This window comes from Mixophyes fleayi, chromosome 1, assembly GCF_038048845.1.
Source record: "Mixophyes fleayi isolate aMixFle1 chromosome 1, aMixFle1.hap1, whole genome shotgun sequence".
In the NCBI taxonomy this organism is placed as follows: domain Eukaryota; kingdom Metazoa; phylum Chordata; class Amphibia; order Anura; family Limnodynastidae; genus Mixophyes; species Mixophyes fleayi.
In genome coordinates, this window is record NC_134402.1 from 57,034,758 (window position 1) to 57,049,274 (window position 14,517).

Sequence of the window (14,517 nt, forward strand, 5' to 3'; positions counted from 1 at the left end):
TATTTTGACTGCAGTTCCATCAACACTTTTAATAAATTGTCACAATCGTTCATTCCTTATCATTGCGAAAAGGAATGAAAATGACTGAGCCCAAAAAAATGGTTATTGTTAAATATGCCCCTACATTCCCACATGTCTGCATTATAGTTTTCTATTGTTATATTGTAAATGTCTTGCCCAGTGTAGCACAGGACATCACTGGGAAACAGTATTTCATTAACCTGTTACTTAAATATATTGAACGTTAATTATTACTATAACATGAGAAACATATATATATATATATATATATATATATATATATATATATATATATATATATATATATTAGATATAGAGAGAGATAGATATATGTAATGAAATAAAGAGATAGGATTATCATTTAGTTATATGAAATTTAGTATCAGTCATTCTGTGTACAGGGGATTTTCTGTAACTTGCCCATGAATTAATGAATTATAATAAAATTAGGTCACAGGACTCTGCATAAGCGACTTACAACCTGAAACTCTGTCCAGCTGTTGTGCAACTACAAACCCCAGCAAGCCGGCCAAGTGTGCTTTACTTGCCTACATTGACGCGTGTTTCCTGGTTTAGCTCTGTAAAAGGAATAAGCCTGATTTGCATTAGTCTGTGTGAGGGTCAGAGTGTGATCTGGAGGGAGGAGGAGGCGGCAGCAGGGGAGAGGCTGCGTGCTCTGTAAATATATATTTATGAAAGTGTCAATGTTGACTGGTCCAAGCCTCCACCCAAATCCACCCTCCACCCAATGGGCCGGACCTGCCCTGCCCCACCCTACCCGCTGTCGCTGATGCAGAGAGGGCTGCTGATTAGACCTTCCTCCCTCCCTCCCTGAATTCCCATCCCTTAGAGGCTTGTCCCTAGCCTAGAGGCTGCTGCAGCCACACACCGGCGTATTGCTCATGTGAGACACAGCTGAGAGAGCGGTGTATACACCGGATCATAGCTGATTCCTCCAGCTGATCGGAGTCTAGGGATTACCGTGTGACCAGGAGATCCACTCTGCCCCCTCCTATCACAGTAAGTGCACAGAGCTTAGACTAGAGCATGGTGGTAGCCAGATGACTATGAAGCTCCTGCAGGTGCTTTATGGTGGGGTAACTGGGGTGCGATCCATTCCTCTTGGTTGGGCAGTTTTGGGGAATAAGTTGCCGGCTGCCTGCGGATCATGGACCCTGTGTGCTGCTGGATGAAGGAGACACTGATTTCCTTGCTTGGGATAAGGAGCTGAGTTTGTGCTGGCACCGATCACCTGGCTGTGGGGGGCACGATTCCCAGGACACACTAAACTCGCTGTCAGCTGAGTGAGCGCTGGCTGGAGATCGGGGCTGTCCTAACAAAAAGGCTGATTGATTGGGACTTTAAATGAGCACACAGTGCAAGTCAGTGGCCCGGGACCCTCTGGAGGAAGGTACAGACAGTCCTTGTCCCTGAGGCTGGCTGCAGTAAGCTGATGGGCAAGTGTCTGTGTGCTTGTGGCATGTGGACCGATGTAGAGGTCACCCACTGCTGGTGCTAGAAGCATTTGATGTTGGCCACTTGTAATACTGTTTACTTATAAAGCTAACACACTCCGCAATGTTGTTACGAAGTAAAGCACAGACCAGCAGTTTATGGCAGTACAGTAGAGGATGTGAGTGATCTCAAGTTATTTCTTCTTTTTGTGGCAATTTTCGTGTCTACGAAGTTAGAAGCTTTCTGAGCAACTGTATGAAACTGCTTCAGTCATTTAATACATACACATCAGTCGCCTTGTTTATGTGCTGCTTAGATGTATTTATTTCACCTTATATCTGTATTCGTTGTGAATAGAAGGATTTTTTTCCCATCGAGTAACTAAAAATCATAAAACTCACCTGATTTAGATTCAACCTTTTTTTTTTTTTTATTTATGAAGTCTATTTAATATTCTGTTATTTCTCTAATTTCTCATAGCATCTCAGTGATTACACTTGATTGCTGTTAGCACCATTATGTTTATGGCTTCTACTATCCTAATTAGTTGTAGGTATTTGGAGATTGGCAGATTATAATCTTTGACCTCAGTGAAATGTTTGTGACACATTATAGATTATTTAGCTAATTGTTTTGTTTGTTAGCTACTCCTTTTGAACAATGGTATTCACCAGTAGATATGTATGTGTGTGTGTGTGTGTGTGTGTGATTTTATATATATATATATATATATATATATATATATATATATATATATATTATAATTTAGTGTGTTATTTTACAAATCGCACAAGGACATTACATGTTCTTTACACTTCTCCATATATGACTGGAATAACCATTTAGCCACAGAAAATGCTACCCTGGAACTTTTATCAGCAAATGCTAATCATGTATGCACATATATTAACATGTACGTCCTGATAACTGAAGATTAACGTGTGTACACAGCTGTGTAAAACCATATTTTCTCTTTTCTCTGTTTGTAGAATAGTTCAAATATATATATATATATATATATAATTTTTTAATTGAAAGCATTCATGATTGTTGGAGGAAAAGTTATGTTTCTTACATATCATGGTGTTTGCTATATGTAGTATTTCCAATTCCAGTGTTTGTGAAGACACAACCGGGTGGCAGTGCTCCCCTGAAGTCCTTAGTGCTGCATATTCTGGGACCCACAGTGTGAGAGCTCTGTGTGTTTACTGTTAATCGCTCAGCCATCATACCACTCTGGAGTTGTGTCTGCGATGTTGTAATGACTAAAAAAAGAAGACTTTGCCCTCAGCCTGCCCTTCACTCCTTAATGCACAGGGCAGTGGTGGGAACAGATGTTGCTATATACCACAGTTCTGTACCTTGTGTGGCTGGGTGGTATGGATGGCACAATTCCATTATTGTGAAATACCATCAGCTTTCTAAATGGCTTAATTACACTGATTAAATGGCTGAATGGTAACTTTTTTATTTTATTTTTATTTTATTTTTTTATTATTATTGGGCAAATTCATCTTTTATGTTCCAAAACACAGTAGCAAAAAAACCCTTTCCTTTTCGTATGAAGATGAGGTTGGAAATTGTAATGATTACTTTGGTAGTACATGTGGTAAGGTAGACCTATTGAGCTGTGATTATGATATTCAGAACCAATTAAATCCACTAAAAGGTGAACCACTGTTGTGTCCCTTTAGATGGTACTACATAGTTATTTATTTGACAATGTTTGATGGTTTAGTTACCTAACATGTTCTGCAGTTGCCCAACATGTTTACTTAGCCAGGAGCAGATCATTATTCTGCAACCAGGATAACATAGTCCATGTCAATTTGGAAGGTTTTTTTTGTTTTTTTTTTCTTATTTACTCCCCCTCCACCTGGTCATGTGTGATCAGCAGCCAAGGCCACACAAAGCTATGCTTCGCTGGTCTTGCTATGACAATTTACAGCGTTCCATTTTGGAATGCAAACTCTATATTGCTCTTGTCTATACCAAGTATTAACAAATCTGTCACTATAGTGACTGAAAAGTGTGTCCTGGCAACTGGAGAAAGTTTCCCTTACTCCTGCAGCAGAGGTGGTATATAGACGACAGTCTATCTTCATTAGGAGCAGGCATTAAGCCAGTACTGAAAGAATGTTCACTATTATTACTACTTCCATGGCTGGCGGCTCTTTAGCTGGAAACTCCAGCAACGTCATAACCTATAGGAACAAGTGAAGCTCTGGCCACGGTTGTAGTAACTGCGGTGTATGGCACTGAACATTGTATTTGGGACCACTAAGTGTCATAATTCCTAGTAGGTGCACTGGCATATGTGTATATGTTATTCAGTGTAGATGCATGTTGCGGGGTACGTCTTGGTGTGTACTGTTTTCTTTTTCTTCTGGGAGGGGAACAGACTGGTGTAATACTTTTTTGTGGTATAATGTGTTGTTTGAGTTGCTATATGTTTTGTGGGCGCATAATAACATTGCAGAGTGTGTTAGCTTTATAAGTTGAATAATTATTTTTTTGGGGATGGGGGGGGGGGGGTGCAGAGGGAGGCCCAAACTGGCATGAAATCATGTTTTGGGGGTACATACTGTGTACATGTTGTCAAACTGATTATAATGTCTGTTTTGGTGATGTATCCCTAAAATTGTCTCGTAACCATATAGTTTGTAATATTCAGTTTTGTAAAATTACATCATGTGTAATATTCACAAATAGGTTATTTTAAAAAGAAATTCTTCGGGGGATGTTTTTGGCTCATTCATTCAATTGATGTATAGTGTAATTTTATTTTACACATTTATATTTTTCCCTGTTACTCCAGTCTACTACAGCTGCTTCAGAAAAGTATGTCCATCAGCTGATTGTAGTAATGTAGCAGAATTTGACGTGTATGTATGTATGTATGTATATGTATGTATATATATATATATATATATATATATATATATATATATATATATATATCTCTATCTATATATATATATATATCTCTATCTATATCTATCTATCAAATAATACAGGTGTAGTAAAAAAAAAGTATATAAATAAAGTGTATGAATAACCTAAGATAAAAAAAAAATAGGTTAATAGAACTTATTTTTGTAAACCACTTATTTGTTTCAAGTACTGGCGTGATCTAGACATTAGTCATGTTCTGTGCTTGTGTGTACAATTTAATGCAGAAATACGACAAACACCTTTGGTGTATTTGTAAATAGGGCTGGTCCTGCCTATAAAGCTGTTGTTTTTATTCACACCCATAGAACAAACACCTCCACCCGCTACTGCTGTATGAAAGAGCTGCAGCTGCTCATGAATACTGGTCAGCTAGAGCTGACTAAAGTCTCTCTGTGCTTTCTCTACTGTGTAGCCAGAAGAGCTGTTTCCTTTTCTTTGTTTCAAGGCTGGAGTTTGCGTCATACATTCCAAGTGGCATATGTGTGCTCTTTCCTGTTTCAGGCTGTTTTCAGATCAGGGTCCTGACCAAACCCCTGTCTCTGCCCCAGCAACTCCCTGACCCCACCCAGGGAGTTAACACCCCTACTCACCGATGCTTAACCCTTTGTCCCGAACCAATGAGATGTGGATACTGGACCGGTCACAATAGGTCTCAAAGAAGAAAATAGTTTGTCCTAGTGTTCTGACAGGAATTGTGGTGAAATAATCTTTGTAATTTGAGATTAAATCTGAATGAAATTTTGTTTTGTATTTTTATTTTTTTCTGATACTTTTTACCACAAAATACAGTTCTTCATTTTGAAATGAATTTTTGAAGAATTTGGGACTGTGGATGTAGTGTAAAATTTCTATAGAAACCACAACCACCAGTTTGCTGCGATAGCTTTTGCTTAATAACCACGTTTCTGCAAAGTTACTTTGCATTTATTTAACCAAGGATCTCCCAATGTATGTATGATGTCAGTTACATAATTTCCAACACTTTTTTTTCAAATAATTTCCATGGACCTTTTGCTGTTAAGCTGCTGCACCCATGCATGTCATGGACAATACTGTCATTGCAGAACTTGGAACACTGCAATTCTTATCAGGTCATGTTTACTGAATTTAATAACATATTTTTTTGCACTTTAAAAACTCCCCTCTAATAAATGTTATTTATAAAGCCCAGAGGATAGGACGGAGTAACTTAAATTTGAATGTTGTTGTACGTGATTGTCAATATACACAAAAATCAGGGACAAACATTTCTATGGAGAAATTTGTAAAACCTGAGATTGTCCCTGGAAATTAGGGACATGTGGCAGCTATGCAGCCAGTCCAGTCTAGGATCTAGCAGGATGTTGTAAGGTGCCAGGGAAGATGTGCATTCATTGACATCAGTAGGGCAGGGTCACACAGGTGATTTGGACTGCAGAGGTTACCTGACAAGGGGGCGCATTTATCAATATTCGCAAAAAATGAAAAATAGTTTTCAATCCTTATCGCATTGATAAGAATTGAACGATTTCTCAAATTTATTAAAAAACCAACACAGGAGCAACAGCAAAAAAACCCCCAAAAAACAACTTGCCACTGTATCTTCGTAATGCGATCCTGGGTGGCTTCTTTGTTCCTCCTGTCAAATCCTGTGCGCATGCGCCGATTGATAACTCGGCCATGAGCACAGGCATCCAAACAGCACTGATCAGAAGGACCTGGATCATGTGACAGGGCTGCACATGCGCTGTAAAGCTCTGCTCTTCGGAGCTGAAATGATCATAAATGGTAATGTGCACCAGTCTGAGCTGTAAAAGTTTTTACAAAAGTTGGTAAATTGCGGTACACAGCAGTCCCCATAGACCTCTATGGGGACTGCTATGCATTTAGAAAAAAAAAAGATATCTATGATATCTGCTGCGATGCACCAATAAATTTGAACAGTACTTAGATTTGCTGCAATCCCCCTAAAACGGGGGTTTTACAGCACAAAAAGATTGATAAATATGCCCCAAGGAAACGCCATGTTCTGAAGCAAAGATGCGCTCAGTCAGCTCTACATTAATGTTGTGATTCTCTTGTTGAAATTATTTCATAAATTAGGCATCACCAGTTACGTGATATAATTTCAAATAGATACAGTTGTATGTTCAGTGGTGAAGGACAAGTTTCTATATAGCAGTATAATTTGGCCTTTTAGTTTGCCATTGCACCATTGGTTCCAATGACCCCATATCTACTCCTGCATGAAAGCTTCTTTTTGATGCTGCATGCTCCATTTGATCTCATTCACTAAAGTGAACAAAGTAAAGGGTCCACGCACCCCATCAACCCCACAGCAGGTGTAATCGCTGCTTGCACACTGTCTCACACAATCAAATTTGACTTGATGTCACTGGGTTTTGCTTAATACAAGTGTGTACCCAGCTTTACAGTCCCCAGAATGCAAGAAAATGGGTAATGCACCCAGTGCAATGAATTCACCTTCTCTTAAATGTTTTCACACTCTCCTAATGGCTGCGAGAATAGGAAAAAAAAACTAACAAAATGCATACTTGCCAATATTTTGAAATGATTGTCAGGGGCACTTTACTGGGACACCCAATAAATGTCATTTAAATTGGAAGGCACAGAAAGCTCTCTCCCCAACATGAGCATTTAACATGATCATAACACTGTTCTATTATCTCTTAGTACGTAAAAGTATATAATATACAACTTTTATGCTTTGTTCAGGTTAAAAAGATACAGGAAAAATGTGTCCAGCAAACAAAACAGGGGAATTGAATACTGTGCTGTTTGTACATTCTAATAAACAGAAGTATTATCAGAGGCTGCATTTCGGCACATTTCCAAAACCTGGGACGATCCCTGGAAACTAGGGACCGTTTTGTTTGAATGCTTTGCGTTGATTTTGCAATGTCACATGCTCCAAGTCTACTACCGCTTGTTAAAGCAGCGTTCTCATTCCTCCATAATCCAGGAAATCTTTCAATTGAAAGTCTGATGACCTTTCTTGGTCATTCCCTGCTGGTTGCCCGACTCACTGTAAGAATACAGGAGATTCCTTGCCACTTGTTCCCAGATCCTGCTGTATTCTAGTTCTTCTACACAGAGAACCTTGTTTTCTTTATATTTACATTTATTGTTAGTGGGGACTGCCATACCATTTGTTAAGACATAATATCATGGAGACTCCAATTGGAATTGTCCCTCTAGTGGTCACATTTTCAGTAGATGGTAGAATGCTCTTACAGCACTACAGAACAATGATATTTTTTGTTAACATTTCCGAAAGAATGGAGAATTACTTGACTCCACCAGAAGGGCTAAATAAAGCCTATAACTTTATTAATACTATTTTTTTTCACTATAAAATGCCTAATGATGAAATCGCTGCTGTGTTTTTGCAGTAGATGTCATTGTCCAGTATGTAACATGAACTCTGTGTATATACACGTAGGGATTAATGATGCCTATTTCAAATAATGATGCAGCACTCCTGTTTACGCAGCTTGAATCTGTCCACTTAGACTTCTTTAAAATCAGTGTTGACCTTTTCACCCTATGGTTTCTTTGAAGAACACAGATGCATATATTTTTATTTCCTATTTCCTTATTTTAGTGCCTGGTTACATATCACTGTTGTCCAGATACCGGCTCTCCTTATCGGTAAACGCACAACAAACTTTTCAGTCAACATTCCCTTCATCCTCGTGTGCCAAATCATTTAATACTTCAGTCAATGGCTGGATTATCACCTGCTGCACTAAATAAACTGCAAGCTTTTTTTTTTTTTTTTTTTGGTCTAATCAAACTATATAGAAAACATTGATTGTGGGTGAGTAGCCAAAATCTCTGTAAACCCTGACCTCAAAGAATACACTTGTGCATGTGTCGTGAATTAGTATAGTTGGAAGAAATCTGACTGTTTTTAAAATTAATTTTTGCTTAATACAAAAGTTATTACGTTGACAAACTCTTGCCTATCCCCCCAATGTTCCTCACATGTGAATAGTAATGTTCACAATGTGAGATACCAGGGAGAAAGGCTGTAATTTGCCTTTTCATTAATGGGTCTCTTTCAGTTTATCCTTTAAATATTGAGTTATATTTGTTGCCACAAGTTAAAGGGGTTTTCCATATGAGGAATACGTTAAGCCACTATTTGACAATAATATGCAAAGTCCATGTGTTACTGGGCTGAATAATGCACATGGAATGATTGAATTTGTTTATACTTCAATAAATCTTTCCCCAATGCTGCCTGTTACTCCTCCGCAGCAGCAGGATTCCATAATAGGAATTATCTCTCTAAGCGCCAATTTTGCAGACTTGACTGGAGAATCAGCTTTTTGACCCGTATGAGATCCCATCAGGACACGGTCCTAAGTATGTGGGAGGGGCTTCGGCTCTATGTTGGGAGCTAATTTTTTTTAACAGATGTAGTGAAATGTCAGATTAACACCTATCAAGGTACTTTTAACTTCAAAGTTCATATCTGAAAACTTAAATTGTTCTATTTGGGAGGGGGATGTGATCGATTATAGTATTAAGCATTGTTCATTTGTTTTTATATCATTTTATTTTTTTGCATGCATTTTGATGGTACTTTATGCTTCTGTGTTTCTTGCACTCTGTTCTGTCTGTCCACACGTGGCAAGTAACGTTTAGGCAGCGCGTACTTCTACCCAGATTCATGCGGGAACGTATATTGAGCACTGCTTGTATTTTGAATACTGTTGGAAACGCACTCAAGTTTTTGTGCTCGTTTTTTAAAAGCACTGAGGATGAATCTGTCCCTGTGTGTGTACGTATAATATAAAGCCATAATAAAGGTCTTTCTAAAATATTAAAAAATAATGACAAATATTTTATCTCCCAACCTCAAAACACTTTATTCTGCAAAATCCCCATTTACAGAGAAAAGCAATTAAAAAAACAGAGCTTGACGCTCACCCCAGAGGTGAAAGCGTTAAACCCAGCAACTCTTATAAGATGTGACCCTGCGACATTGTGGGAGAGGAAAGAGGAAAAGGTAACTGTGTAACTGAGCAGGAAGGGAAAATTCCTGCCTGGATTCCTCAGGAAATGTCTCATACTCCCTGCTGTTAAGGCTCCACGTTTGTTTTCCTAACCAGGGTGAGGCTCCTGGAGTGCTGCCCCTTCACCCCCACTGGAGTAGACTGAGGATGAGGGGAAGTACTTTGGAGCAAAGGGGAAGAATATAGATTTAAGAAAGCTGACTCTTGCTGTTTGCTGCCAGTGTTAAACTCTTGTTAGCACATGATGCAAACTCTTTACTAAGCAGAACTTTTAGAATGGAGAAATAATGACACCTAAAGATAGTACAATGGCTGAGATTTATCAGACTGAGAGGAAATCTCTTGAAATCCTTCATCCATCTGCCAAAGCTGTATGTAAGCTTAGTTCACACCATGTGGTTTGAGAGTTGAACATAAAAGATTCCCGTGTTTGTGTAGGAGCAAGAATCCATCTGCACACTTGTGTTTCCATGTCTGTATTTTGAGTTGAACATTATCTTCAGACACAAATCTATCGCACAGTTGAGTCCAAAGCAAAAGACATGTTGGTCATAATCATCCCTAAAACTTATACCCTGTTTACATGGATGCAAAACGTATCAGGTATCCAACTTGTATCAAGATCGGTGACTAAAAGTCAGATGCATTTCAAAGGGGTCTGCTTAATTTGTATCTGCACCCCTTCACTTGCATGTTCACTCTCCGCCTCTTCAAGGGCAAAGGGCTGCAAGATGCCTCTAGCTCAATATAGAGATGTAAGTTGAGCACATGCGCAGGGCACATTGTATAGATTTACAATATTGATAATGACCTGGTTCCAAATGAAGTAATTCATTGTTTGTTTGTGTTTTTTTCCCTTCTCCGGTATCTGTGTGGTGCAGAATTATATCTGTTGTAATGGCTGTATTTATGGTCTTTTGCAGGCCTGGCCACCCTGGGACTCTCCAGGTGTTGAAAACTACAAACCCCAGCGTGCTTTGCCAGACAATAGCCAGCCAATTGCTGGCTGGGCATGTTGGGACTGGTAGTCCCACAACACCTGGAGAGCCACAGGCCTGTTCCAGTGTGTTTGTGAGGTAGAGACTTTAGACTGTAAGCTCCACTGGGACAGGGACTGATGTAAAATATGAATTAATCATTCACTGTAATATGTACTTGGATACATGTTAACAATAAAATATAATGTGCCTGTAAAATAACCAGTTGATGTTCACATGGTGTGAACTTGATTACTTTGTTACACTGCTTTTGGATTAAAGACACAGGACACTAAAAATTGAGTGTCTATGAGTAAATTGTTACTCCAAAGCAAATAATTCACTAGTTTTAGTTTTTCCACGAGCCATAGATATGTACTAAAATATTACAGAGAAGTGCTGATATTTTATGATTGTGTTGTTTCTTCAATACACCACATAGTAAGAATATCTCTATCCTAGAACAAATGTGCCTGGGAATATTCCTGGTACTGCCACACCTTAATGCACATGTCATTTCCTTTTAACTGTGCTTTGTACCTTTCAGTAGGATTAACTAATCACGTGTAGTTTAACATTGGATATTTTTTTTTTCTTTCTTTAAACTAACAAAGAATTGTGCAATATTTTTGAGGGGGAGGGGAGGAGCTGTTAAATATTAACCAGTTAGAGGAGTGTCAGGTCATGCTGACTAACTTTGCAAGTGGGATGAGCGAACCTTCACTAGCCGTACTGTCTCTAAACATCTGGAAGGATTAACATGCACTTTTTTTTTTATTCCTTGCTGGAGAAAACTGTTTTCTCATGGAAGTGTTCCCATTAAAAGCGATGATCCCGCAGGCATCGGAGCACGTGCAGTGCTCCTTTTTTTTTTAAAGAGCCTTTTTGTAGTGGACGCCACACTAAACATGTAAAATAAACTTAATAAAAAAATAAACTTTTTTATAAAAAAAAAAGGGAAATTTCATAATTTGCCGTGTCTCAGACCTATTTCCCAAAACAGACTCTAATAATTGTCCCCAATAAAATTACCACTTATTTCACAGTATTGTGCAATAGCTAGGAGGTTTGCACTGTGGTTAGTATTGCTGACTCGCAGGTCACGGATTGGCTCCTGCCCCAGAGTGCTATCAATATGAACTTTCTATGTTCTCCCTGTGTTCAAGTTTGTTTCCTCCCACAGTCTAAAATCATGCTGGTAGGTTAATTGGCTGACTTATAAAAGGGGCTTGCTGTGTGTATGGCTGTTGGAAGTTCTATTAGGGCACAGACTGGTTTTTGATTGTGTATAAATAAAAAGGTAAAGCTAAAATAAACAACTTTGTAATAGACAACAAAGCTTTTAATGACAAAATAAACGGTTGTAGATAGAAACATGTCAGTTAACCAACCACGTGGTTTGAGTTCGGACATCATGCACAACACTTGTACACTTTTACACTAGGGCACTAATTTAGCAAATACATAGCAGTAGACTGCAATTGTGCATATATGTTACTGCAGCAAGTGAGCGTACAGTTATTTAAAAATTATTAAGCTGAACTTATTTTTAGGTGTGGTTTTCCTAAAAGTATTAAACTCTGTTACACACTACAGAAAATTTCTCCTGAAAGTCCGGTGGCTCAGTGGTTAGCACTTCTGCCTTACAGCACTGGGGTCATGAGTTCAATTCCCGACCATGGCCTTAAGTGAGGAGTTTGTATGTTCTCCCCGTGTTTGCGTGGGTTTCCTCCCACACTCCAAAAACATACTAGTAGGTTAATTGGCTGCTAACAAATTGACCTTGGTCTCTCTTTCTCTCTGTTTGTGTGTGTGTGTGTGTGTGTGTGTGTTAGGGAATTTAGACTGTAAGCTCCAATGGGGCAGGGACTGATGTGAATGAGTTCTCTGTACAGCGCTGCGTAATTAGTGGCGCTATATAAATAAATGGTGATGATGATGAAAGACCCGATCAGCATGCTGATTCATGTATACACGGTTTACACGACTTGCTTGTTATTCATCTGTCCTAACCATCGGCTGCAAAGATTGTGACTCTCTCTGGAGATTTGCTCATGAGTGCATACACACTGCAGCATTTGCCTGACATCGTTCATAGAGATTTTTAGTCCGGTTATAAAATCAAGCGATAAGATGTACTTTGAAACTATAATCGTTCATCGTTGGAGCGTACACACTAATGCAATATCGTCCCGTACAGTAGTTTATCGTGTGATTGGCTCAATAATGGGGTGAAAAACCTGTAATGTGCACCCTGCTTAGTGGTTTGAGATTGGTAGAGACTGAATTTATCTTTCCTGTAACTTTAAACAACCTTTGCACTGCACTGATAACATTGATACTAAATGGATTTATAACTGCAGTCAGAAATGTGGACAATAACTGGATAGTCCTGCAATGTTCTCAGAGCCAGAATAATGTATAATTTTTAAATAATATTCAATAGATGTTTTTCTTTTTGAATAGTATGATTGTACTCGCATGTCTAAGAAATACACTGTTCAAATTTTACTTGTATAAGTTATTTTTGCAAGCAAATACAGTAAGTATCCATCATGTTCCATCCACTATGAATGTCCTCTGGGCTCCACCAGAGGGATTAATGATCCCTATACTAAGTGATGTTAAAGCTGTGTTCAACATGCCTCTAAACACAGCTCATGACCATGGACAAATGCTGTATATATCCAGGCAGTTGCAATTGATCAATCTGCTGTTTGTAGCACAGTGGCTAAGTGGTTAGCACTTCTGCCTCACAGCACTGGGGTCATGAGTTCAATTCCCGACCATGGCCTTATCTGTGTGGAGTTTGTATGTTCTCCCCGTGTATGCGTGGGTTTCCTCCGGGTGCTCCGGTTTCCTTCCACAACATACTGATGGGTTAATTGGTTGCTAATAAATTGACCCTAGTCTGTGTGTGTGTGTGTGTGTGTGTGTGTTAGGGGATTTAGACTGTAAGCTCCAATGGGCCAGGCACTGATGTGAATGAGGTCTCTGTACAGCGCTGCAGAATTAGTGGCGTTGTATAAATAAATGGTGATGATGTTTGTTGGGATGTCTGTACGATGGGGTTGAAAGTGAAGACAAACATTGGATTGTTGACATGGGGTTCAAAGGGCATCTGAAAACCGTACATTGAATAGGTTTGTGCAAGAATCGTACAGCTTTATTTATTGCATTTCCAGTTGCTGTAAAATTTGGTCCTTAATGAGCAGAAGCGACAAGACACTAATATGTTGCACACAGTTGGGCCTTATTTAATAACTTGGTGCAAAGAGCATTGACGTGCTATAAATAATACCAACCAATTGCGTGCCAGCTGTGATTTGTCTGATTACACTAGACGGCTGAAGACTGAGATCCTATTGGTTGCTAAGGGAAACGGTACACTATTCCTTTTTAGACCATGATATAAAATAAGCCCTAATCTATAACAGTGATTAGATAATTTGCTCTTCTCATGTGGTACCTTCACCACAACCTATAACACAAAACAAAAAATAGGTCTTTTTGCATGGATCTAGCCTGATACTTTCCTCCAAAGTTTTCAGTGGTCCTCAGTTTCCTTGTAAAATCCATAAATTCCGTTTGTATATCATTTTTGTTTTTTCTTCTTCCCCCAACACAGTTGAAACCTATAACCAGCCTTCTCCATGTAAAGTCTTTCCATTGAACTGGCAGCATTAACTTGAGCTTATATCAAACAAAATGGGATGCATTTCCAATTGTCATTTAGGCATGGTATTAAATTGCAAACAAAATCCATCAAAATTACATTTACAGTCTAAAAATGCCAGATCGGCAATTCTTCAGAAGTGGGCAGCGTTTTCCACACAAATAGGGGCATATTCCATTAGGTGCTGGCTACGCGTTGGAATGGCCCGCGAAGGTAATCCACGGTACCGCAACACCGATTTCCGTTCCCAACCCTATGGGGGATGTTGTTACCGCATTGACATGCATGCACAGCCGCGATGGCCACACCTAATTGAATATGCCGCATACTGTTTATTTGTACTGTGTCTTTATTTTGTCATCCATGTGCTGGTCCTTGTCATTATCTGCTAAGACTACTTCTCAGTACA

General features: G+C 39.0%; 1 protein-coding gene across 2 annotated transcripts in view; it reads left to right on the forward strand.

Annotated features, from left to right (window-relative positions):
- The first annotated feature begins 849 nt into the window (after positions 1-849).
- KLF3 (KLF transcription factor 3) overlaps positions 850-14,517 on the forward strand; it is a 45,020-nt gene continuing 31,352 nt past the window's right edge. Inside the window, exon 1 of one of the 2 annotated variants that reach the window (XM_075194782.1) lies at positions 850-1,041. The gene's annotated coding sequence lies outside the window, so the exon portion shown is untranslated. The remainder of the gene's footprint in view (positions 1,042-14,517) is intronic. The other variant, XM_075194783.1, reaches the window with a different exon arrangement.